The 27,866-nt window shown below is 41.5% G+C and overlaps 2 protein-coding genes across 3 annotated transcripts in view; both read right to left on the reverse strand.

Moving 5' to 3' along the window:
* The window catches only part of LOC124615291 (DNA repair protein RAD52 homolog), an 81,612-nt gene extending 74,089 nt beyond the window's left edge, over nucleotides 1-7,523 (reverse strand). Inside the window, exon 1 of one of the 2 annotated variants that reach the window (XM_047143068.1) lies at nucleotides 7,173-7,523. The gene's annotated coding sequence lies outside the window, so the exon portion shown is untranslated. The remainder of the gene's footprint in view (nucleotides 1-7,172) is intronic. The other variant, XM_047143067.1, reaches the window with a different exon arrangement.
* LOC124616369 (nucleoplasmin-like protein ANO39) overlaps nucleotides 1-27,866 on the reverse strand; it is a 64,896-nt gene that overhangs the window by 21,498 nt on the left and 15,532 nt on the right. The gene's annotated exons all lie outside the window — the stretch shown is intronic.

The raw sequence follows: 27,866 nt of genomic DNA on the forward strand, positions 1-27,866 counted from the left end.
TGTGCTACCACACTTTGAAAATCCATGTTTTTCGGGTAATTTTTCAAATTTTTGTATTTTTGTGTGCATGTAACTCGGTTTTTGTGGCTGATATGGGCATGATGAGTTCTGTGTCTGTTTAGGCCACATTAAGCTTACCACAAAAAAATTTATACCTTTTTTGAAAGAATTATATTTGACATAGAGGGCACCTACAATCTGTACCTTTTAACGATTTGCATTTTTTAAATCACATTTTGGAATTTTTTATTTTTCCTCAGAAATATGTTGTTGGTGTTTTGATTCATGGAGTGTGTTCTCTAAGTGGATGTTACTGGGTTGTAAAAATTTCACTGAACTGTGTAGAATAGTTCCAAAGTTATTAAGACCTGAAGTTGGGTCTGAAGATAGATTGTCAGATGTGGGTTGCAATTTCCGGGCCACGCCACCTCCTTTCACAAGTCATAATTCTGGAACTAATTGGCAGGGGAAACTAATACTTTGTACACGAGTGTTCCACACATAGTAGAATTAGTGTACTGAATTTCAGTCAAATATGAGACTATGAGCTGGAGCCCCTGGTTGAACTGACATGGAATGACCCGCCTGTGAATTATTCCAGTGGAATCGTACCTCATTCTGAATGGTGAAGGAGTAATTTTCTAAAAAAAAAGGAGAGAGAGAAAGAGAGAGAGATATATATCATCTTTAGTGATTCTACAGAAATGCGACTGCTGCTTGGAGATAAATGAGTGTGGTAGGAGCTGCTGTAACATCGATGCAAACTCCTCAATGAAATCATCTGTTGACTTTGTTATAGCCTCTAGAACTACCCAGCCTGTAGTTAACCAATACTTACATGCAATTTCGTCAATGCAGTTCTTATCAAACAGACCGCCATAATCAGTCTTGTCACGCCTGGACAATAGGGACATGAACTTAAGAAAAATGCTGGTAGTGCAGGATTACATGTAACGAATCCTACACAGTGCTTGTATGATGGTAATGTGTATTCTTCACTCTTTATTAGTGCTTTAAGTTCACAACCTTCAATCATTAACTTGAAATTCTGGTGCAAGACACACAAACAGCATGGGTTCCACTGGTATTGGCAAGAACATAGTGTGTTGGCCACAACTCACAAAATTTGGAGAATCCAATATTTATATCTAGGTATTTATCTTTGAAATATGCATACAGTTCCTTACGGTTGTGCAACACCAGCTGCTTTTGTTTATGTACTGTAATTCTATTTTCTTTCACAGACACAAAGTCTTTTCTTCCTGGCATCATACAGCACACGTCATGATCACAGTAAAAATCACGCACACACTGAACGGTTTTCTCAAATAATGTCTTAACTGACATTGAATTTGGTGTCACTAATATACCGTGTTATGCTACTAACTGTTTTGCTGTCCGTAACATGTAATCTGAAGCAGAAAATTCGTTCGTAGTTTTCCTTATACTTCAACTCATTGGATGTACAGCTAGAACTTGTGTTTTGTCACACATACGGTCTGAATTGTGAAACTTATCTTTCAGCTGGATGATAATTTCACTTTCTCCATTTTCACTCTCCTTCTTCTGGTTGTGCCACGTAAGTATGCTCTAACACAGAGGATATTCTTTTCTATTTTTGCTTTGGGTACTTTTTCTCACTCTGAAGCCTCTTTTTCTTCACATAAGATTCACCTAAATACTGAAGGCTGTCTTTTAAAGCATTGAGTGCCAGGTCTGATGCTACTTCATCTTCACTAACAATACATTAGGATATTTGTTTATCATCCACTCCTGAACATTCCTTAAATTCTTCTGCACCCTTGCATGACCTTCTTCCCTAAATGGATTGCAACAATATGATTTTGACTTGAAATCCATTTGTTACTAAACATTACTTTACAACACATTTACATTGCACTTTGATAATCAAGCCACAGCCATAAAACATGCAAAACAAAATTTTCATGATATACAGAGATCAGTGGATCAATGGTGACTAGTTGAAATAAGCGTCTCTCTGATTGACTGTTCACTAAAACAGCCCAATGTTGCTTGGTTGAAAACAAAGTGTCTCTCATTGGCTGTTCAAGACACTGGTCTGAATAAACTAACTGCTACTGGCTGGTGTTATAGAACAAACTGGATATATAGCTGCTTACTGCATGTTGATGGTGTACTTAAGTTGACAAAATATTTTTTGTGCATGATGCCTTTAGTGTCATATTGATATTTACAATATTTATAGTAACATACTGGAGCAATTAAATTTTTTTTTCAAAAAAATTGAAGATGGGGTGTTTTGCAATATTCAAGATCAAAGGTCAAGGGGTCATTCCATGCCAAACTGAGCCTGAGGCTTATTTTTTGAAAGAATGGCAAATTTAACAAAGTTATAGTTTTTCGAATCTACAAAAGTTGAATTTTACTGTCCTGAAAAAATTACAAAAATTACATAATTAGCTGAGGAAATATAGTTAAACAAAGTTGGCGATTCTACAGGTAAGGATGGAAAACAAAAGGTATGCTTTTTGTGTTGGCAGCTGTTTAAATTTGGGTTGCAGCGATTGTTGATGTTTTAATTGTTAAATTTCAAGAGCAGAATCTTTTCTTTCTGACAAACTTCAGTTTTTAAAGAAAGGTAAGTTACTGACAAACTTCAGTTTTTAAAGAAAGGTAAGTTATTAAGTATGCAGCTAATTCACAAAAGTTACTATGTATTTAGTGTCCCACCCGTGACAAAAAACATGAAAAAGTTTACCTTCTAACTCAGCAATTATAGTAGTTCTATATATTTTGGGTTAGAAGTAAGAAAAACAAATAAAAACATCCAATGAACCATAACGCACCTTCTAAGTTGTAAATGATCATTTATAAATGTTAAAAGAAATTGTGTCCCACCTGTGACAGTTTTTTGGATGTTACTCAAATCTAAACCATTTAACGTTTCTTGTTATTGTTAAGTTAAATTGGTTGATATAACAAGTGCTTTGATGGTTTACACTAAATAAAAACTTACTGTTTATTCAGAAAATGGGGAAAACAACATCAGCAGAGCACATGAGAAAACTTCCAAGAAAAACTGAAGAAAGATACCAGCAAGTACAATGTCCATAAAGAAAAAGAAAGAGAGCGGGATAAAAGAAGAAGGGAAAATACGAAGATGAAGGTATTCTCCAGTGAAAAATCTTTATTGGAATATCGAAAGAAGGAAGCTGAAAGAAAAAGTACAGACTTAAACTAAAATCCGTATTAATTGAAGATCAGTCCGAGACCTGTATTTCCCAGTTAGGATCATATAAATGTCCTCAGTCCCTTGGCAAAGCTGTTTCTCGGGTAAAGAAGGTGCTTCCTTCAAGCCCCTCAAAAAAATCAGCAGTAATAAAAAAGCTTGTAAGTAAAAGCTTACATAAAAAGGTAGTAAAGCAGATTTTCCCAGTAGTGAAGAAAACATCTCGTAAACTTACTGCTCAAAATACAAAGTTTTTTCACAAATGATGAAATCAGCAGGCAGACACCTGGTATAAAGGATGTAAAGTCTATTGTAGACCATGAAACTGGGAAAAGAGTTAGCTTGCAGAAATGTCACATGAATATGACAGTTAAGGAAGCATTTTTTCTTTTTAAGCAAGACAATCCAGTTATTGCTATCAAGATTTTAAAATTCTACAAGTTGCGGCCTAAAAATGTTGTTCTAACGTATCAAATGCCTCAGAATGTATGTGTGTGCAGATATCATGCTAACTTCAACTTCATCATTGAAGCCATCCACAAAGAAATAGCTAGTTTCCCTGCTACTCACACTCACCTTGCGAATCTTGTTTGCTGTGATGTAGAAAGTGAAATATGCATGACAAGTCAATGCAAGAAATGCATCATGAATTTACACACATTAATAGATGGAAAGTTTGATTTGTGTGACATAATATCTTGGAGAAAATGGACCGAACATGAGTGTCACCCTAAACAGACTACTACCAGTGGAACACTTTGTGAAGCTCTCTCTGAACTTCAGTCTCAACTAAAAACATTCAAGGAGCACTTCTTTGTCAAAAGGATGCAATCTGGAGCTTTCAAGACTGTGAAAGCATCAGTTAGTGATGATGAAGTGATATTGCAAATAGATTTTGCAGAGAACTACGTAGCACTGGCACAAGATGAGATACAAAGTGCCCACTGGAGTCATACACAGATTACAGTGGTCACTATTTGTGTTTGGATGAAAACAGGGCTACACTCATTTGCAATTGTGAGTGATGAACTGTGCCACGACAAGTACTCAGTTTATGCATGCTTGAAGAGTATAATAAGTAAGCTGAAACAAGAGCTTCCCAATTTGACCTCGATACGATTTTTTTCTGATGGTTGTGCAGGTCAATTTAAGGACAAATTCACCATTTCTAACCTCTGCTACATGATGCAAGACTTTGGAGTGTCTGGAGAATGGCTTTTCTTTGCAACATCACATGGGAAAGGTGCAATGGATGGCATTGGAGCTGTAACAAAAAGGGCTATTTGGAATAAAGTTAAGCAAAGAAAAGTCATCATCAGCAATGTACAGGAATTTTTAGACTGTGCCTAATCATCTGTTTCTGGAATAAACTTTCTTCTTCTGACAAAATATCATCTGATGAAAACAGAGACCTTCTGGATAGCCGCTGGAAAGCTGTTAAAAAAATAAAAAATATTCGCAGCAAGCATTACTTCAACGGTTACAATATCTGTAACCTAGTATGTGGTAGAACTTTCCTAAAATCAGATTTAGAGAAAGTGGAGGTCTTCCCACTTTCACCCAACATATATCCACTAATCTACACAGATTCTGAGATGAGTGATGAGGAATCATATCCTGATGTCCTGTTGACACCCAATTCCCAAGAAGTTACAGGTTCACAACCAGCTGTGGAACAAATCATGCCAAGAACATTTATTTTAGTTGAGTTCCAAATCCACTACTACAGATATGCTGCAATTGCACATTGAAGTGTAGAAGACAATGGGGAAATACAGATTATGTGTATGCGATCTGTTGGGGACTCAGCAAAGGTATTTAAAGCTGACGAGCAGGATGTATCCTACATAGAGTTTAAAGAAGTTCTTGCTATTCTCCCGAATCCAAATGTCAAATATCTTAGGGACACCTTATATTATGAGTTTCCCGGCAATGTAGACATTTTCGAAAGTGGGTGAGAGGTCAAGTGTATTTTTTCAAAGTGGTACATTCTTCAAGTGAAATAATTAAGTACTCAGAACTGTAAACTAATACTATACCAAAATTTATATTATTTATAAGCAACAAAAATGTTCTACAAAGTTATTAAAACTTAAAGTGCCTTCTAAGTATGTGTTACCTACTGATTCATAGCTAACTTACATAATAAAATCAGTTTTTAAAAAAAAAGATTGTTCTTCACGAGTCCCACCCGTGACAATTCCTTGTCCCAAACGTGACAGTCTTTGATTGCAATTATTGTAAGTAAGTATTACTAATCTAATATTTATTGATATTATGTCATGTAGAGAATTGTTTTATTAATGTGAATTCAATATTTTCAAAAGAAAATAAGTGCATAAATCACAGAATTCTTCTAAAATGTTGGTGGTTATTCAATGCTACGTCTATTTGCTGTCCCACCCGTGACAAAGTTTTAAAGATGAATAACAGCTCAATTTGTAAACTTCTGACATTCAGATTTAAAGCGAAGGTAAAACAATTATTTGTAAGGCAACCAGTCAATTTTTACTTTATTTCTATTTATACTTTATGTTATATCAGCATCTGACTGTTGAAAAACGTAGTGCAACTGTCCCACCCGTGACAATGGAATCCCCCCAAGGTCAATGACCGTTAGTACGAAAATTCTCAGCAACCTGATATGTGGCGTATCAATATAGCTTTACAATGGTACCATTTTCATTGCTGTAACTGAATTCTAACCGGAACTACAGTCATGTATGTTGTGACAGACGCGCATGTAAATGTAGCACAAATTCCAAACCTGTAACTTTGGGTTGTTTTTGGGGAAGGAGACCAGACAGCGAGGTCATCGGTCTCATCGGATTAGGGAAGGATGGGGAAGGAAGTCGGCCGTGCCCTTTCAGAGGAACCATCGTGGCATTTGCCTGGAGTGATTTAGGGAAATCACGGAAAACCTAAATCAGGATGGCCGGTTGCGGGATTGAACCGTTGTCCTCCCAAATGCGGGTCCAGTGTCTAACCACTGCGCCACCTTGCTCAGTAGACCTGTAACTTTCTTCACAGTTCAAAAAAATGGTTCAAATGGCTCTGAGCACTATGGGACTTAACAGCTGAGGTCATCAGTCCCCTAGAACTTAGAACTACTTAAACCTAACTAACCTAAGGACATCACACACATCCATGCCCAAGGCAGGATTCGAACCTGCGACCGTAGCGGTCTCACGGTTCCAGACTGAACCACACGGCCACACCAGCCAGCTCTTCACAGTTGTAATAACATATGCAAATTGATATTTGTCCATCTCTTCACTGGGTCATTGAATGCACCAAATTTGAAAGAAATTCGAGAGGGTCAGGTTGAGAGGTGCGTTGAATTGACATCGTTATGTCATGGAACAAATCTAATGTGTGGTATCATTACTTTCAGTTGACCTAACTATTTATAACATATTACATCACACCATTCACATAAGTCTAATAGTATTATCATCAAAGAAGATACATTCATAGTATTCTTTAGAAAACAATAGGTAACTAATATGAAGGTCTGAGTATGACAACAGACCCCCATCAAAATGTTGGTTGTGACAACAGATTGATGTCAAGATTATGCCATGGTCTATGATATTAAGCGGGTAGGCGATAATTTGATTGTGAGATAACGAAGGCAATGAATTTAAATATAAAATGAAAGTTGTAGGAACACAAAGACCTATAGCGTAATCTGGGGTCCATGTTCAATACATCTTAACACACTTGAAATTTCTAAACTTAATAACTTTTCTACAGTCTTATTTCCAATTTTAAACTACACTTTTCTACATAAAATCGAAGATACACATCTGTACAGTGTATGTTCTTAAACCGCCAGTGTGAAACCACAATGTATAGAAGTACAACATACTTGCCAACATTCGTAACAATACTGAATGGCAATGCAAAGAAATTTGTCTGCTAGAACTTAAATATACATTGTATTTCATAACAACAATACCTGGAAAAATTCGCAGCTAGAAACTTTTTCTAAATGCCGACTGACGATGCAATATTACTTGCTTGGTACCACTATTTTAATACAAACGAGATTGTTTTTCAGTAACATTTTTTGTGGAAGGTACAGTACCACGGACGTTTTCCGTACCTAGGACGGATACTGGTCTTCAAGGAGCCACCTAAATAATAATGCAACTAGAAGTCAACATAACCGTAATTCCAACTAGAATCCCCCGCCTAAATGAAATCAAAACACTTAAACGAAGACATGCCACTAACACACCACAAACAACATGTCAGTTAATGTCTGATAACGTCCGCCGGCGGTCACGATCAGATACGAATTCCACATTTGAAAGAGGACCATCACGTTACTTCACATCATCTCACGTCCCGTCAAAACAACTGCAAACTGCAGTGCATTTCAATTGGCGGTATTCACATTGGCCGTCACGTCACACCATGGCATTGTCAAGTAGTTTTCTTGGGCTTCCATGAAGAAAGTTTTGACAAGTGATATAACACTTGCGTTGTTAGCTGCAAAACGTGCTTTGTTAGTGCTGTATGTTTTCGCGATTTTGACTAAGCTAAACATATGATGCAGACTTGTTGTAGCTGGGATTCACAGTCATTGACACAGAGAAGACGTACTATATTGTATATTCATATTACTTTCGTTTGCTATGGCGAGGAACAATTCACGTACTGAAAATGCATGTAAAGCTGGCAAAATGTTACGCCAGCTGTGTTGGATTTGAGTGAAGGTGGTTCCAAGGGAGCGAACTACTGATTTGGTAGCACATGAGGTACTGCATGACATCTCACTGCCTCTGTCAGCTTGGTTATTGTACACTTGTTTATTACCTACTATTTTACTCTTCGATCCTGGTAGCCGTTTTATATGATTGACATAGTGAAGACATACTGTATTGTTTTTCGTATTACTTTCACCCTGAACAAACTACCCCCAACTTTCCCTCCCCTGTCGCTGTTGCACCATCGCCATCTGCAGGCTTCCCACCGCTCCCTGCACCACCTCCGAAAGGCTCCAAGCCAGCACAGATTTCGGCTCGCCACTCCACGGTCTCTGTGCCACCCACGCCCCCTCCCTCTGCATCATCCACCCTCATGGTGGGAACTGCCCCCCTTCATCTCCCCCTGCACTCCATCCCCCAGCCCCCTCTCTACTCTGTCCTGTCCACGAAACCTTCCAAACGCCCCAATGTTGACCCTTCCCCCACAATCTCTACAAAGAAAACGCCTGATCCCCGTGACCCACCTACCCCCATGGACGCGACCCCGAACCCCACCCCTGCTACGCCAGCCACCCACACCTTTGTCCTCTCCAATTCTGACCCTCATTTCCTTGATGCCCACACCCTCACCCTGGCCATCCGTAAATACTTCACGCATGCCCCCATCTCTCTTCTTATTCCTCGCAAGGACTCAGTCCTCATTAAATTCCCCAATGCTTCCTCCCACACCGATCTCCTCTCCCGAATCCCACGCATGCAATTTGGCCAACGAGCCACCCTCACCCCTTACCACACCTCGTCCTTTCCCCATCAGCCTCAATCCCCCCCTCCCCCCGACATCCGCCAGTCTTCACTGCCTTGATCACGAAGCTTAGCCCCCGTGGTCACAGAGGCTGAGGTGTTGGCGGAACTCAACTCCCAGCCCAGCACTGAAATCCGCTCGGCCTGTCGCATCTTTAATGATGCCGGGCTGACTTATCTGATGTGGATGTTCAACGAATCCTCCTCCTACATTGCCTGCCTCCTTACAGATGGAGCCCTCATATACAATCACTGTCACAAAGTGGACCCCTCCCGTTCCCCAGTCCAATCCTACCACTGACAATGCTGCCTCTAGTACAATGACCATATTACCTCCACCTGCAAGAACCTCCCTACCTGTCCCCACTGGAAAGTTTCACTCTTCTTAAAGAATTGCCCCAACCTCACCTCTCCCCCTCCTGCAACACCTATAATGAACCCCATCCTACCTACTCCTCAAAGTGTAAAGCAAAACCTCCTCCAGTCACCCCTTAGCTCACCGTCCCTGTCCATCCTGTTAATGCCCCCTCCACCCCAACAACTTGCTCCGCTGACCCCTGCAGAGGACATCATCCATTTCATCACCATTGTGCTCCAAAACATCCACCCCTTCCACCGCTCCCACACCCTTTCCCAAATCACCCTTGCTGCCCATTCTATCTTCCATCTTATCACCTATGTCATCTGCTCCCACAACCAGGCCCATTTCACCTTCAACCCCTCACCACCCTCGTATAACTCTCCCCTCCCATGGTGTGACAACACTACAGTATCCTGTACCATAATATCCGGTCCTTGCCCACCCACAAACTCCTCTTCTTCCTCTTCTTCCACACCCTCAGGACTGCATGGATGCCTCCATCCTAAATGAAACCTTCCTTCAACCCCATATCTCCATCTCCACAGCTGCTTACACCCTTCACTGCACCTATAACCTGTACCCTCTGGCACTTGGCGGGGTTGCTATAGCCCACCTCAAGCACTCCCTGTTCAGCTCCAACCTCTCCTCAACAATCCTGCCAAGCATCTCACCCTCAGTCTCTTCTTCCCCACCCTTACTGTCACGTGTGCCACCATTTATGTCCAACCTCAAACCCCCATCCCGTACGATTTCCCACATTGACCGCACCTTCTCCGCCTACATGATTGCTGCCGACCTCAATATCCACAGCCGTGCTCCTGCTGACCTCCAGCAGTGGCATCGGTTTATCACCACCCTCCAGGGAGACCTGGTTCCCCTCCCTCAGCACACCCGATCCGAATCCAACACCACTCCCAATGTGATCCTTGCCTCTCCCAACCTCCTTGGGCACATCAACGCAGATGTCCTTGACCTCTTTGGCAGTGACCATACTCCCATTCTCCTCACTATCTCTAATGGTCACCATGCCTGTCCCGCTCCTCACCCAGACATCCCTCGTAAACTTGTCCATGATTACTCCCGTGCCATCTGGGGTGCCTAACGGGACTCCATTCACACCCAGGTCGAAGGCCGCAACGTTATACTCCAATCTCCTGATGACATCTTCCACACTGCTGCCTTCCTGCACCAGACCTTGTCTGACGCCGTCACCACCCGTATCCCTACCAAAGCCAGCCACCCTTACCGCCCAGCCCTGCCCCCACAGGCTGTCCTTCACCTTTCCTGAATCCCGCCGCCTCTACCGCTTTTATCTCCGCACTCGTGACCAGGACACACTCACCTGCCATCAGCAATTACAACGACACATCCGCAACCTGCTTACTGCAAAGAAACGCTGCGCTTGGCGACAGACATGTACACAACTCAACACCACGCTCCCAATAAACTATTCCAAGTATTGGTCTGCTTTCCACTGCCTTACTGGGAACCGTCCCACCCCTCAGTACCCTCACCTCCTGGATGACCATCTGTTTCCTGACAACCTCAGTAAGGCCAACCACTTTGCCTCTCACCTATCCGATGTTCTTTCCATCCTAGATGATCCCCAATTTGATTATTCCCTCTTCCCTGACATCATCAACCGTACAAATACCTCTCTTCCTCCCCTTGCTCCTAGTTTCCAGTACTTGGGCCACATACCACCATCTGAACTTAACACTCCCATCACTACACACGACATCAGCCTCACACTCCGAACTAAACGTAACACTGCTCCCAGCCACAACTGGGTTACCTACCACCACCTCAAACACTGTCCTCTCTCCTTCCTTGCAGTCCTTGCCACCCAATACAACGTAATCCTTGGCACCAGCTTCTACCCCGACCTGTGGAAAACCTCCCATATCCTGATGTTCTCTAAACCCAACAAGCCCCCATCTCATGCCTCTTCCTATCACCCTATATGTCTCACAACGGTGTTCAGCAAGCTCTTGGAATCCATCCTTATCCAGCACATCCATCATCACCTGCACCGAAACCACCTCCTCCCCAACACCCAATGTGGCTTTCGGCCTTCCTTCTCTGCCAATGACCAACTCCTACGCCTCACTCATCTCCTCTCCCTCCAGCTTAAACCCCGTCGCTCTGCTTTTTTTGTCTCCCTCGACCTCAAAAAGGCCTAAGACTGGGTCTGACATCCCAGTCTCCTGTTGAAACTCGAGACCTATGCTCTTCCTGTCAACTACGTCCATCTGATTGCCTCCTTCCTCTCCTGCCGCCCCTCCTATGTTACCATCCATAATGCCAATTCCGGAACCTTCTACCCCGCTTCAGGTGTGCCCCAGGGCTCTGTCCTCTCCCCTCTCCTCTACCTCCTGTACACAGCAGGTATGCCCCAACCCCCTCCCTCCAGTATACCCCCCTGCAGTATGCTTATGACACAGCTTTCCTTGCCCTCGCTGCTACCCTCCAACAGTCCCAACACCTTCTCCAGAATTACCTTGACCTTTTTGCCGCATGGTGTAGCCAGTGGTTCCTGAAAATCAATCCTTCCAAGACCCAGGCAATCATCGTAGATCGTACCACTCGCTCCTTGATTTCTCCCTTAGCATCTGCACCCGTCCTGTCTGCCTCTCCCCCACCCTCACCTACCTTGGCCTCACCATTGACTGTCACCTCACCTGGATCCCTCATCTCTGCTCTATCCAATCCAAAGTGCACAACCGCCTCCAACTCCTCAAACTCCCCTCTGGCCAGACATGGGGGCTGCACCCCTCTACCATCCACCACGCCTACAAATCCTTAACCCATACCATCCTCTGTTATGCCAGTCCCACCTGGATATCTGCACCCCCAAATTCTATAATTCCCTCTAGATCCTTTCCCAAGGTGGCTTCCGTCAACTCCCCCTCCTGGATGATACCCTCTCCCCCTCCATTTGTCCCTCATATCAACTCTGATCATCTCCCCCTCCTTTCCTCTGTGCTTTCCCCGGGCTCCCTCTTCCCCCCCTTCCATCCTGTTTTTCCCCTCCTACCCTCTCTCTGCCTCCCTTCTCTCCCTTGAATCCTTTCTGCCCTCCCCTCTACTGCCTTTCTCACTCCTTCTAGCATCCTCCCAGCCCCTCTTTTCTATGTCCATCAGTTCCCTCTTTTCTCCTTTCCTCCCCCCTTTTTCCCCTTCGTAGGTCCGCTGTCGTTAGTTGTGTTTTTGTGTGTCTTCAAAAGAATGGTTCAAATGGCTCTGAGCACTATGGGACTCAACATCTGAGGTCGTAAGTCCCCTAGAACGTAGAACTACTTAAACCTAACTAACCAAAGGACATCACACACATCCATGCCCGAGGCAGGATTCGAACCTGCGGCCGTAGCGGTCGCGCGGCTCCAGACTGAAGCGCCTAGAACCGCTCGGCCACGTAAGCCGGCTATTGTGAGTCTTCATCCACATCGTCACCACAGTGTTTTTATATTTTAAATTCTGCGACTTACCGCTATTTTACAGTTTTTACAATGTCACCGTTTTATTGCCTGTTTTTCTTGTTTGTTTCTATTATAATTATGTTTTTTAACTTTTCAGTAGGCTGTAGAGCGGCATATTACGCTGCTGCCAGCTCGCCCCTGGAGGGGGTGATTTGAAACCCAGTAAAGAAAAAAAAGGACACACAAGTACGACCTCAACGACTTCCCCTACCTCCTTCTTTTCCTTCAACATCTCCGCCTCCTTTACACTGTCTGTAGGCTTGACCTCCACACCCCCTGCTTTCCTCCTTCCTCTCTGCCTCTCCCCGCCCGTTGTCATGCCTCTATTGGTGTATCCCTCCCTCCCTTTCTCCACCTCCACACCCTCCAACTCCTTCATCAGGGTAACTTCCAGCACCTCCCCCTCCTGGATGTTGAACTTCGCTGTGACATATATCCTTCCTTCCAACTGTGATCTGGCCTTGTTCCCCCCTCCTCTTTTCTATGGCCCCTCCATCAGTTCCCCCTTTTCTCCTTTCCTCCCCCCTTTTTCCCCTTCATAAGTCCGCTGTCGTTAGTTGTGTTTTTGTGTGTCTTCATCCACATCGTCACCACAGTGTTTTTATATTTTAAATTGCTCTTCCCTCCTTCTCAGAGAGCGGATTTTCCTCCTTAACCCCCCCCCCCAAGTCCCTGCACCCCATCCTCGCCTCTTTCCTTCCCACATCCTTCCCTCCCTGACCCTCTTTGGCGCACCCCCCGCCCGTCTCCCCCCTCTCTTCCCCTCCCTCCCTTCTCCCCTATCTCCTTGCAGCTGGCAGATCCTCTGATTTGCTCATCACCAGTGTGCTACATCAGTGTTGTGTTTGGTGTTGTTCTCCTGCGCGTCGAGAGGTGTGATTTTAATTGTGTGTTGGACTTGTGCATAGTGTGCTTGTCAGTGATTGTTATGTTCTATACCGTCTGTCGATACTTTTGTGCTCCGGTCATAAATTACCTTGTGTTCTTTTAATTGTCCCAGTGTGTGGTTTTCCTTCTTTTTGTGTGCGCTACGTTTTTATGGTTTTTATCTCCATTTTCCAGTCGCTCCTTTTTGTCTATTGTCTTCCATAATGTTCACCCCTTTTTTATATCTATGTACACCATGTTTTCTCCTTTATGTCTTTTTTAAATTTCTTCTATTATATGTTTTATGTGTTTCGGATGAAGAGCAGTGCATATGCTGCTGCCAGTCTGCCCCGATGGGGAATTGAATTACAGTAAATAAAAAAAGAAAAAGACACACAAATGTGTCAGCTTACATTATGTTGACATGGCTTAAGGCCATAATAATTAAGTAACATGGCTACATAGTTAAAATGTATTGTATAATCGGCGTAACGTCGAGTTACATGATGAATCTGTAAAACAATTTTCTTAAACATTCTGTATTTTTCAGCAGCACTTGATAAAGGCCTAAGGCCGAAATTGCAATAGTGTAATAAAAACTTATAACAGTCACTGCCCTGAACATGATGTCCTTCCATGCTGCAGTGCTCTTCAGCACGCCATTGTAGAAGTCGATATAGAAACAGCTAAGAAAAAAGAGCCAACTTCGAAAATTTGCTTTTTGTGGGGCAGTCTATGCAGGCTCACTGATTGTATCAGTACCTGTTCGTATTGTGATATATTGTGAAAATTTCTAACATCCACTTGTATCGCGATAAACTCGTGCTATTTCCGTTAATTGTTGGCTGGAACTTACTTGTGCTCCTTTAAAAATTTTGAGAACGGTAGGCCTATCCTTGTTCAAAACAATCGTTCTCCAGTTTCATCTTAATTACGTAATACCTATATATTATCCCAGATCTTACGTGATCTGGGGTAATACATAGGTTACTTTTGAGAATTTTCTGTCAGTTACAAAACTATATTTTCGTAACTTACCGGTACGAGTGTTTTGTATAACTTATTCAACAGCAAATCAGCATTTGTGATTCACAGTTACTACCATGGAATACATCACCCTGAACTTCATTTTATGTCAATGCAAATAAATCTGAATTTTCGGAAGTTACCATTGTCCTGTATGTAATTTCATTTGTAGTAAATCGGCGTTTGTGATTTAGTTACTATAGCAGATACTGGAACTAAAACTGTATTACGTATAGTTTTTCCTTAAAGGGGAGTGCATATTATCTACATTTATCGAATTTAACTCTATTTTCGAGTTTTCTAACAACTATAATTAACTTTAGGATACTAATATATTTACCACAGGTTCTTTCTTGCCTTAATATAAATCTTGTTTTGTGTGTTTCCTTCAATTCCTATAGAATTGTAGTAATTTTTTAGATCAACAGATTAAGATATAATGAGCAAGCTTAAAGGTCAATTCCCACTGGTCGTCACGACACCGTCATTTCAAGCTTTATTCACACTGTCTATCACGTCACGGAACTCCAAATCAATTCAAGTCACGTGATCTCAATTCTCATGGCTGTCTTCATCTATGTTTTCGCAGGAATTGCGATATTCACAAGGAGATTTTCAGCTTTCTTTATGCGCGAAATACACACACGCAGCTTGGTAGCTTATATACGTACATATTTAAGTCCACATTTGTATGACAATGACGTTTCTTGGACTCGCATCTTTTTCAGCTTGCAGAGATAGCTTTACATCACTGAAGGATGACAGATGCGAAAGAAAACACAAAAAAATACTGTGGGTCCGAAAAATGTCACGTGGAACAGAACATTATCCGAGGAACTCAAAGAAGAGGAATCTCCATTTTATGTTTTAGAAAGTCGAAGCATTTTTTTTTTTTCATTTTGCACCCAGAATTACTAAAAGAAACGCAAAGTGTTATGAGCTCCCATCACATCCCATGAAAAATTGGTTTGTCTAAGGTTAAGTTTCGTTGCTGTGCAATACTCATATCTCCCTCAACACCTCTCCTTAGAGATCCCAAAAGGACAGGATAAACAAAGTTGTCGGTAGCTCGTTCATTGCTGTTAGAAGTATAATAGTTTTATCTTATAGCGAAATTGAAGTAGATCATTTTCATTGCTGTGCAATACTCATATCTCCCTCAACACCTCTCCTTGGAGATTCCGAAAGGGCAGGATAAACAAAGTTGTCGGTAGCGCGTTCATTGCTGTTAGAAGTATAATTGTTTTATCCTATAGCGAAATTGAAGTAGATCATTTTCGTTGCTGTGCAATACTCATATCTCCCTCAACACCTCCCCTGGGAGATTCTGAAAGGACAGGATAAACAAAGTTGTCGGTAGCACGTTCATTGCTGTTAGAAGTATAATAGTTTTATCTTATAGCGAAATTGAAGTAGATCATTTTCATTGCTGTGCAATACTCATATCTCCCTCAACACCTCTCCTTGGAGATTCCGAAAGGGCAGGATAAACAAAGTTGTCGGTAGCGCGTTCATTGCTGTTAGAAGTATAATTGTTTTATCCTATAGCGAAATTGAAGTAGATCATTTTCGTTGCTGTGCAATACTCATATCTCCCTCAACACCTCCCCTGGGAGATTCTGAAAGGACAGGATAAACAAAGTTGTCGGTAGCACGTTCATTGCTGTTAGAAGTATAATAGTTTTATCTTATAGCGAAACTGAAGTAGATCATTCCTGAGTGTTAGTGTGGGCAGAGATCATTCATGGCAACCAGAATAAAATAACAATTGGATCATTTTACTGACATCCAAACTGATAAAATTGCTGAAAGGTTTAAAGAACATTTGAGTTTATTTTCAAACACGTACACCCCCCCCCCCCCCCCCGCCATATGTTCGCAGATATATATGTTTAAATACGAAGATAAGCATAAAAAAATCATCCAAAATTTTTCGAAAAGCATTCTCTGAAAATTGTTTCGAGTAGTCAATTCATAAGCCCACGTGGATAGTAAACGGTTATGAAAACACTACCTCTTCACAACAAATAAGCCCGAGTTAATAACAAGCATCAAAGCGGATACAGGGGTTAGTGAACACAGGTTTGTCGTAACAAGACTGAATATTGTAACCCCTAAAACCTTCAAAATTTAACGAAAAATATACCTATTCAAAAAAGCAGGTAAAAATTCGTTTGACGCCTTCCTGAGTGACAATTTCCACTATTTCCAAATTAATAACATCAATTTAGACCAGTTGTGGCTTGAATTCACAGAAATTGAATTCAGAGAAATTTGTACGAGTGAAATTAAGAAACGACGGAACTGATTCCCCATAGTACACAAAGTGGCTCAGAGCACTAGCAGAAACAACGAAAAAGGCATGCCAAATGAACACGAAACCTCGAAGACTGACGATATTTTGCACAGGCTCGAAATTTAGCGCAGACTTCATTGTGAGATATTAATAACAGTTTGCACAATGAAAGTCTGTCTGAGAAGCTGACACAAAATCCAAAGATATTCTGGTCGGATGTAAAATATGCTAAATTGCTAGTGGCAAGACACAAACACTGCCTTCTCTGCGCAATAGCGATGGAAATACTATAGACGACAGTGCTGCCAAAGCAGATTTACTAAACACAGCCTTCTGAAATTCGTTCACCAAAGAGGACGAGGCAGATACTCCAGAATTCGAATCAAAAATAGCTATCAACATGACTTACTAGAGTAGATATCCTAAGTAGAGTAGATATCCTCAGAGTAGTGAAGCAACTTCTACCACTTCATGAAAGAAACTCTTCCGGTCCGACTGTATACCAGTTTCGATCCTTTCAGAGTATGCTGATGCAATAACTCCCTACTTAACTATCATATACAACCACTCACTCGATTAAAGATCCTTACACAGAGACAGGAAAGTTGCACAGGTCACACCAATATTCAAGAAAGGTAGTAGGAGTAATCCACTAATATACATACCCACATAATTAACATCGACACGCAGCAGGCTTTTGGAACATATATCGTGTTCGAACATTATTAATTACCTCGAAAAGAACGTTGTATTTATACATAGTCAACACAGATTTAGATAACATCGTTCTTATGAAACATAACTAGCTCTACGCACACACAAATTGTTGAGTGCTATCGACAACGGATTTAAAATTGATTCCATATTTCTAGATTTCCAGAAGGCTTTCAACACTGTACCACATAAGCAGCTTGTAGTGAAATTGCGTGCTTATGGAATATCGTCCCAGTTATGTGATTGTATTCGTGGTTTCCTGTCAGAGAGTTTACAAATCGTAGTAACTGACATAAAGTCATTGAGTAAAACAGAAGTGATTTCTGGCGTTCTCAAGATAGTTTTATAGGCCCTCTACTGTTCCTTATCTATATAAGCGATTTAGCAGACTATCTCAGCAGCCGTCTTAGGTTGTTTGCAGATGATACTGTCGTTAAAATTATCAGAAGACCAAAAGAAATTGCAAAACGATTTAGAAAATATATCTGTATGGCGCGAAAATTGGCGATTGACCCTAAATAAAGAAAAGTGTGAGGTCATCCACATGAACGCTAAAAGGAAACCTTTAAACTTCGGTTACACAATAAATTAGTCAAATCTAAAAGCCATAAGTTCAACTAAATACCTAGTAATTACAATTACAAACAACTTAAATTGGAAAAAACACATAGAAAATGTTGTGGGGAAGGCAAACCAAAGACTGCGTTTTATTAGCAGAACACTTAAAAAATGTAACATATCTGCTAAAGAGACTGCTTACATTATGCTTGTCCATCCTCTTTGGAGTACTGCTGTATGGCATAGGATCCTTATCAGATAGGATTAATGGAGTTCGTCTAGAAAGTTCAAAGAAGAACAGCACGTTTTGTATTATCGCGAAATATGGGAGAGTATCACAGACATGATATGGGATTTGAGATGGACATCATTAAAACAAAGACGTCTTTCGTTGTGGCGGAATCTTCCCACGAATTTTCTGTCACCAGCTTTCTCCTCGAAATGCGAAAATATTTTGTTAATGCCAACATACATAGGGAGAATCGATCATAATAATAAAATAAGGTGAATCACATGGAAAAATATAGCTGTTCGTTTTTTCCACGCACTGTTCTAGATTGGAATAATAGAGAATTATTGTGAAAGTGGTTCAATGAATCCTCTGCCAGACACTTTAGCTAGTGAAATCACATAAATATTTACCACTGACATCTACAAAACTGTTTCACACACAAACCAGAGAGCTACTTAACAATAAATAAGCCTGCTACAAACACATATTTAGACAAACAATTGCAGTGTCTGAAAGTTTCAATACATTTCTTTGTGAAATGCTACAAATTCCTGACAATATACAAATAAATTCCACCCACTAATCAACCTGATTCTACCACAGTACTCTTCTCATTTCAAGTTGTGCCATGTTGCATGCATTTAATTGTAAATATTGACTACCTTACCGGTATGCATGAATGTATGAAAATCCACTTTGTAAGTGTGGTAGAGGGCAAGAAATTTAGTGCACTCATGTCATACAATTCAGACTGCTATCTCAATGCTTCAAGTAATGTTGATTCATTTATTTCAATTTTTAACAGAAGGAATAAAGAAACGAAAAACTGTGTAACAGATAGCAAACAAAAAAAAACTGATATTAACCAGTAAAACCATAAACAAACACAGTATGGACAGCTTGTATGGCTGTGTATTGAGAGGATGTGAGCTTGGGGTCACTTGATCAACAATGTATGTGTGGCATCAGGTGTCAAGACTTTCTTGTCGAGAAACCTTGATGGTGCTGTTACATGACATGACAGGATGGGACATGACACGACTTGATGGCCAATGAGAATTGCCCTTAATTCTTTCTTTGTTCACTGTCACCAGCAAAAATGCAGCCCCAATGCGAATGCTGTTCTCGAACATGGAATATGTTGGTTGACATTCATAAGCAGCTGGAAATCGTCCTTACAACACTCCTCTGTTATGCCAGTGTTGCCTGGATCACCGCACACACCCGCTTTTACAAGGTCCTCCAAATCCTTGAACGCCATGCACTCTGCCTTGTCTTCCGTATCCGCCTTTCTTCCCCCACAAGGCTCCTGTATGAACTTATCCCCTTCTCCCATCTCCTCCTGTTCCTCCAACATCTCCGCATCCTTTACATTGTCAGCAGGCTTGATCCTCCCCACCCTCTGGTTTCCTCCTTCCTCTCCACCCCACACCCGTTGCTGCACCTCTATCGCCGTATCCCTCCCTCTCTCCACCTCCACACCCTCCATCTCCTTCATCAGGACAATTTCCATCGCCTTCCCCTCCCGGATGATGAACTTCATCATGACATATACCCTTCCTTCCAACTACAACCTGGCCTTGTTCCCCCCCTCCACAGGGCCCCCTTTTTTCTCTCCCTTTTTTCTCTCAAAGCGGATTTTCCTTCTTCCCCCCCCCCCCCCCCGGAGACCCTGCACCCAATCCTTGCCAATTTCCCTCCCACATCCCTCCCTGCCTGGCTGTCTTCGGCGCCCCCCCCCTCCCATCTCCCCCCTCTCTTACCGTCCCTTCTTCCGTTCTCCCTCATCTCCTTGTGTCTGGCAGATTCTACATTTTGATCATCATCAGTGTGCCACGTCAGTGTTGTGTTTAGTGCTGTTTCTCCTGTGCATCGAGAGGTGTGATTTTAATTGTGTGCTGGCCTTGTACTTACAGTTACTGTCAGTGTTTATATGTGCTACGCCATCTGTCGATACCATTATGCTCAGGTCATACTGTGTCTTGTGTTCTTTTAATTGTTCAGGGTGTGGGGTTTTATGTGTGCACTACTTTTTTACGGTTTCTATCTCCATTTTACAGTGGCCCCTTTTTTGTCTATTTTCTTCCATAATGTTCCCCCTTTTTTATATCTTTGTTCACCATGTTTTCTCCTTTGTTATTTTAAATGTCTTCTATTGTTTGGTCTATGTCTTTCGGTTGAAGAGCAGTGCATATGCTGCTGCCAGCCCGCCCCGGTGGAGAATTGAAATACAATAAAGGAAAAAAAAGTCTTTACTACTGTCAATCGATTGGCGCTTGTGAATCGGTGTGTTGTAGAAGTTCCAGAGAGACATGTACCTGTGGTTCTGGTATCAAAGGTACCTCAAGTACTATCCTCTTCTGTAGAGTCTGTCTCCTCTACAGAAAGTGTAGGATTTGTCATTATTTGTCCACCACTTGGCTATGAGTGGCCTTTTAGTGGTTGAAGTAAGCGTCCTGTATGCTGTGGACAAGGACCAGGAATGACTAGAAGTGTTGTACCACTTCCTCTAATCAAGAATTTCGAAGTGCTGCCTTTCACTGAAACTGAAACTGACCCTGTGGGGCTCACTTCACTTGTTTAGGGGAAACTGTCTTGTCTGGTGCCGGGAGGCAGCAAACCCTAAAGGATATGGGTCTATCACCAGTCAGCAGTTCAAATATATAGTGAATGATGGTACCCCTTAGAGAAATGGTAGCAAGGGACAGAAAAGGGCACCATGTGCTCTCAGGGTGTACGCTTGGGGGCTTCATTCAGTATGCTGAAGGCTACTCCAGCAGCCACTGAGGGAAGAGGGTACAACCAACTGCAGATTGTGGTGCACAAATTATGCCTGTCGCCTGGCTCTGAGGTCATATTTGGATCATTCCAGCGACTGGCAAAGAAGATTGAGAAGACTAGCCTTACACACAGGGTTTCAAAGACGCTCAGATTTTGCAACGTTGTCCTCAGAACTCATTGTGGTCACTTGGTTCTGAGTCGAATGGTAGGACTGAACCAAACACTTCCAAGGTTCTATAACCCTTGTGCCATAGGATTGTGAACTGTAAGATCTCCTTAAGTGGGTCAGATGTCATAGTCTGCTACCCACATGGTGGACTGTGTGTCGGATGCACACAATGATATTTTAGACCAGGCTACTCTCCATCCAATACAGATAACGATAGTGTAGGAAACACAGAAGCAGCAGTGTAGGATCGAAATAAACCCTTTCATGAGTGAGAGTATTAAAATCCTAGCGCTGAAGCATTCACAACAAAGGGCCAGAGTTATAAGTGTTTCTGAAAAGCAGTGAAGCTCTCATAATAAAAGGTACAGAAAGCTGAAAGCAACTTGAACCTGATAGCAGTCAGATTTTGGGGAGAAATTTAAGTGTATATCGAAAGTATAGGCCAGTGGGAAATGAAGATGGCGTATTTGTTGGAGTGGACAAGAAACGTAGATCCATCAAGATAGAAACTGAAACTACATGTCAAATTGTTTGGGCAAGACTCAGTGTCAGGGGTGGATATAAAATGGTAACTCTATCCTTCTCACGTCCACCGGACTCATCTTCTGATATAACCAAAACCTTTAGAGAAAAGCTCCGTTTACTTCTGCATAAGTACCCCAGTCCCACTGTAATCATCCCAGGAGACTTTAATCATCCAACAATGAACTGGGGAAATTACAGTTTTTCTGATGGTGGGTAAGATAAGACATCCTGTTAAACATTACTGAATTCCTTCTCTGAAACCTACTTATAATAAACATTCCAGAACCCCAGTTGCCATGGCAACAAATAGATCTGATCTCTTTGAGCCTGTCCACGTCAAAATTGGTATCAGTAACCTTGATGTGGTTTTGGTAATAATCATTACTGAAGTTCAAAGCACATCTAAAACAAGTAGAACGATATACTACATGCTCAGTAAACTAGAAAAATTTCAGTAGTCTCATGTCTGAATGAAAAATTTGAACCTTTCAGCACATGGCAGTAGCATGTAGAGGAACTCTGGCTCAAAAAAAAAAAAAGGTTGATCATGTGCTGGAAAAAAAAGGTTGATCATGTGCTGGATAGATACATACCCAGCATAACAGTTCATAATGGGAGGGACCCTCTGTGGTATACAGTAACTATAAAGAAACTTCTAAAGAAACAGACACTACTGTATAATAGGTGTAAAACGAAGCATAGGACTATTGATAGAGACATTCTGCATGAAACACGTTCAGTTCTTAAGAAAAGGAGGAGGAGAGAGGAGATTAGTATTTAATGACACATCGAGAAAAAGGTCATTAGAGGTGGAGCACAAGCTCGGATTATGGAAGAATGGGGAAGGAAATCAGCTGTGCTCTTTTAAAGGAACTACTCCAGCATTTGCCTGGAGCGATTTAGGGAAATCATGGAAAACCAAAATCAGGATGGCTTGATGTGGCTTTCAACCAATGTCCTCCTGAGCACAAGTCCGGTATGCTAACCATTGCACTAACTCGTTCAGTCGGTTGTCTAGACAGCAATGCATGAAGCCTCAGTGAATATTGTCAAATGATCTTTCACAAAACCCAAAGAAATTCTCGTCATATGTAAAGGCAGTTAGTCGCACCGAAGTTAGTGTCCATGTCCACTCGCTAGTGAACGAAACAGGAACAGAAACTGAGGGTAGCAAAACAAAAGTTGAAATACTTAACTCTGTTTTCAAATTTTCCTTCATAAAGGGAAACCCAGGAGAAGTGTCCCAATTTAATGCTTATACTGCTGAAAACATGAATGTAATAAGTATTAGTGTAAGAGCTGTTGAGAAACAGCTGAAGTCGTTAAAATCGATCAAAGCTGATAACCCAATGCAATCTCAGTCAGATTCTATACTGAATTTATGGCTGAGCTAGTCCCTTTTCTAACTGTAATCTATCGTAGGTCCCTCGAACACAAAACTGTGCCCAGTGGATCGAAGAAAACATAGGCCACAACCATCTGCAAGAAGGGTAGTAGAAGTGACCCACAAACTACCGTCCAATATCCTTCACATAGATTTATTGTTGAATCTTAGAACATTTTCTGAGCTCACACGTAATGAGGTATCTCGAGCAGAATGACCTCCTCCATACTAACCAGCATGGATTCCGAAAACATCAATCATATGAAACCCAACTCGTGTTTTTCTCACATGATATCATAAAAGCTTTGGGTCAATGCAGTCAGGCAGATGCTGTATTTCTTGACTGCAGAAGAGCGCTTGACTCAGTACCACGTCTATGCTAATTGTCTAAAGTACGATCATCTGGTGAATCAAGTGAAATCTGTGACTGCACTGAGCACTTTTTGGTAAGGAGGACGCAGCATGTTATCTTGGATGGACAGTCATCGTCAAATATAGAAGTAACTTTGGGTATGCCCCAGGTAAGCGTGTTGGGATCCTTGCTGTTCATGTTGTATATTAATGACCTTGTGAACAATGTTAATAGTAACCTCAGACTTTTTCCAGTTATCTGTAAAGAAACACAGTCTGAAAAAAAGCTGCATAAATAGTCAGTCAGATCTTGATAAGATCTCAAAGTGGTGCAAAGTTTGTCATCTTACTTTACATGTTCAGAAATATAACTCTGGGGTTACTTTTAATATCGTCTGCAATGTCATCAATATACAATATGAACGGTAAGGATGCCAAAACACTTTCCTGGGCCACACTTCATGTTACTTCTACATTGTCAATGACTCTTCATCCAAGATAACTTGCTGCATCCTCTCTACTTGATACCTAATAAGATCCTCCTTTTGCCTATAACCTGAAGTGTGGTACTCAGTGAAACGCTTTTGAGCAGTCGAGAAATACTGCTTGTAGCTGACCACCCTTATCCATCACTTTCAATATGCCATATGAGAATAGTACCAGCTGTGTTTCACATGATCAGTGTTTTCGGAATCCATACTGATTTACAGGGAAGTGGTCATTCTGTTCAAGTTATCCCCTCTATGATTGATCTCATAAGATGTTCTAAGATATCAAGGTTGCTGGACGGTAATTTTGTGGATCACTTCTGGTGTTCTTCTTACAGGCAAGTACGATCTGTATTTTCTTACGACTACTAAATGCAGTTTTTGTGTGAGGAGTCTATGGCCCATTACTGTTAAAAGAGAGGCTTACTGAGCTGCAAACCCAGTATACAATCTGAAAGAGATTCTCTTTGACCCTTGAGCTTTGCTCAGACTCAATGATTTCAACTGTTTCTCAATGCTGCTTCGAGTATCTTTTGGTCACTGATATCAGTTTCGATGTGGACTTCCTCAAAGAGGTCAGGTATATCCATTGCCATTAGATCTAATACTTTTTCATCATGAGTAGTGTTCTGGACTATGTGTTCTAGGTAGTTCACACAGTAGGCTTTTAGTAATACATGGAGATGACGACAGTCATGGGATGGCGTTATGCGCATATACAGAAGGCAGTAGTAATGCGTACACACGGTATAAAAGGGTAGTGCATTGGCAGAGATGTCTTTTGTAATCAGGTGATTCGTGTGAATAGTTTTCCGACGTGGTTATGGCCGCACAACGGGAATTAACACAGTTTTAATGCGGAATGGTAATTGGAACTAGATGCATGGGGCATACCATTCCGGAAATCGTTAGGTAAATCATATTCTATGATCCACAGTGTCAAAAGCGTGCCAAGAACATCAAATTTCAGGATTTACCTCTCACCACAACTCAGTGGCCCATGGCCTTCACTTAATGGCTGAGAATAGCGACATTTCATTTGCGTAGAGTTGTAAGTGCTAACAGACAAGCAACACTGCTTGAATAATAACTGCAGAAATCAGTGTGGGACATACGGCGAACGTATCCGTTAGGACAGTGCGGCGAAATCTTGCCTTAATCGGATATGGCGGCCGAAGACCAGAACATCTTCAGTTCATTATCAGTATTGAAGAATGTCATTTAGATTGAAAAATGCACCAACTATATTCCATTAGATGGTGTACTTCATAGATTAAAACCAAAAATCTGTATGGTATATCTTGATGATATAATCATGTATTTGAAAACTACAGAAGATCATATTAAGCAACTGGATGAAATGTTTAGTAGGTTGACTGCAGCACACCTCACACTTTGTGTGGAGAAATGCCATTTTGCTCAGACACAAGTAAGTTATCTGGGATATATTATCAATCAAGATAGAGTGTGGACGAATCTTCAACTTCCCCTAACATATGTGATTTTCTAACATCATAGGCTACTAAACAATTGCAGTTGTTTATTGGATTATTTAATTATTATAGTAAGTTTGTGAAGGGAGTCACTGAAATTGCACAACCATTAACTAAGTTTCTACGGGAAAGTTTTAGTCTGCAAACTACACTGTGTGAAGAAGCATCCGAGAAATTCGAGATATAAATACCAGATCCTGTGTTATATTCCCTGACCTTGAACAGGAATTCATACTTCAGTGTGATGCCCACAACAATGCTTTAGGTTATATTTTAAACCATAATGTTGATGGGAAGGAAAATCTGGTGGCACATGCCTCCAGACAACTGAAAAAGACTGAAACTAATTATCTGACAACTAAAAAAAAGTTATGCAGTTTTATATGGAATCTATTATTTTCATTGCTATTTGTGTGATCAGAAATTGAGAGTGATTAAAGAGCACACGTCTTTAAAATGGCTGTTAGGGTTGAAAAATCCATCAATTCGATTAGCTAAACAGGTGGTAAAATTAAGTGGGTTCGACTATGAATTAATTCATAAACAGGGAGTTAAGTAAACAAGTGCTGATATCCTAAGTAGGAAGATAGCCGTTCTACAAGTAAGAAGTGGAAGCCAGAGGTAAAGGCACAATCAGCTGATAGTGACTATCAGCTGTTTTGAAAGCAACCTTGGTTTGAAACACAAGAAGGCTTGTGGACCTTCCGTGTTAGTTCCTGCAGCACTGGGAATGGATGTATTTCGTCGAGTACACAACCACTTATTATCAGGTCATTGGGGGGGGGGGGGGGGAAGAACAACTGTAGCTGAAAGATTTTGGTAAAAAAACGCATTGCAGTGATGTAGAAAAATATGAAAGAAACTGCATGCATAGTGCTACGTAAATTTAAGTATTAACTGTGTTTTTCTTACCTGTCACTTTTTCCGTGTGTTTTTGCTTTTAGGAAGCTTTAATTTTCGAGTACTAGTAATAGTGTTCCATAGAGTTCGTGTTTGTTTTGAATGCAATCCAGAGACAGTTAGTGCTTATTTTCATTGTTTCCAACAAGAAGTGTCTAGTAACCACAGTTTAGTCACCTATCAGCTGCCTTTAGTGAATTAGCAGTCTAGTTAAAAGTGGATTAACTCTCTGCAATAAATTGTTGATTTATTAGGATGGACAGGATGTGTGACTCTTGTGTACAGACGCAGGAGGAGCTGGCCACTGTTTGCGAACAGCTGAATGTGCTGATGGCCGCGGACAGCTGTCTTCAGGCTGCTGCCTCGGAGTGTAGCGGAAGTGGGGAGTCTCGTGCATCGCATGGTACACCCCAAATGTTACATGCTTCACCCACGGTCCCTGCCGTCGAGACATCTTTGCTATCCGTAGAACGCCAGTTTTCTTTCCCCTGATAACGACGTTCTCCTGAGTAGTCCCCGCCCGGAGATCCGAATGGGGGACTATTTTACCTCTGGAATATTTTACCCAAGAGGACGCCATCATCATTAGCCATACAGTAAAGCTTCATGCCCTTGGGAAAAATTACGGCTGTAGTTTCCCCTTGCTTTCAGCCACTCGCAGTACCAGCACAGCAAGGCCGTTTTGGTTAGTGTTACAAGGCCAGATCACTCAATCATCCAGACTGCTACCCCTGCAACTACTGAAAAGGCTGCTGCCCCTCTTCAGGAACCATACGTTTGTCTGGCCTCTCAACAGATACCCCTCCATTGTGGTTGCACCTACGGTACGGCTATCTGTATTGCTGAGGTACGCAAGCCTCCCCACCAACGGCAAGGTCTATGCTTCATGGGGGGAGGATTTCTTTACATACTACACGAAAATGTAATAAAAAATGAGGGTTCCTACGTAAAAAAACGCAGTTGATATCCGTTTGATCTATAGCAGCGCCATCTAGCGGGCCAACCATAGCGCCGTCTGGTTTCCCCCTCAACCTAGACGAGTTTCGTTCTTTGTAGTTTATTTGTTTGATGCTTATTTCGTGAGATATTTGACCCAGTCACTATCAATGGACCACAACCAATACAAAAATTATTTCCTTGTATATATATATATATATATATATATATATATATATATATATATATGATGCAGCACCTATTCATTTATACAGCTCGCTGCACAACACCGGTGAGTGGGCAGTAGTTGATCAAATGGTCATGTAGAACTAGAGCACATGTGGCAGTGTGTTCTGAGAAATTTGTCAATGATTCAGATTCAATTTGCACATCTATAGGTCCAGATTTAATTATCTCATTCTGTTTCTGGCCGTCTATTACAATGATCGGTGAAAGTTCTTTGAACTTACATGGACTCATAGTAAGAAGCGCGAAACATTGCATACATATCATTCGCTAGACTATATACATTTTGATTCCACTGCAGATGTAAATTGTCATATGGGCAGAATTCTGAAC

Source organism: Schistocerca americana, chromosome 5 (genome assembly GCF_021461395.2).
Source record: "Schistocerca americana isolate TAMUIC-IGC-003095 chromosome 5, iqSchAmer2.1, whole genome shotgun sequence".
Lineage (NCBI taxonomy): Eukaryota > Metazoa > Arthropoda > Insecta > Orthoptera > Acrididae > Schistocerca > Schistocerca americana.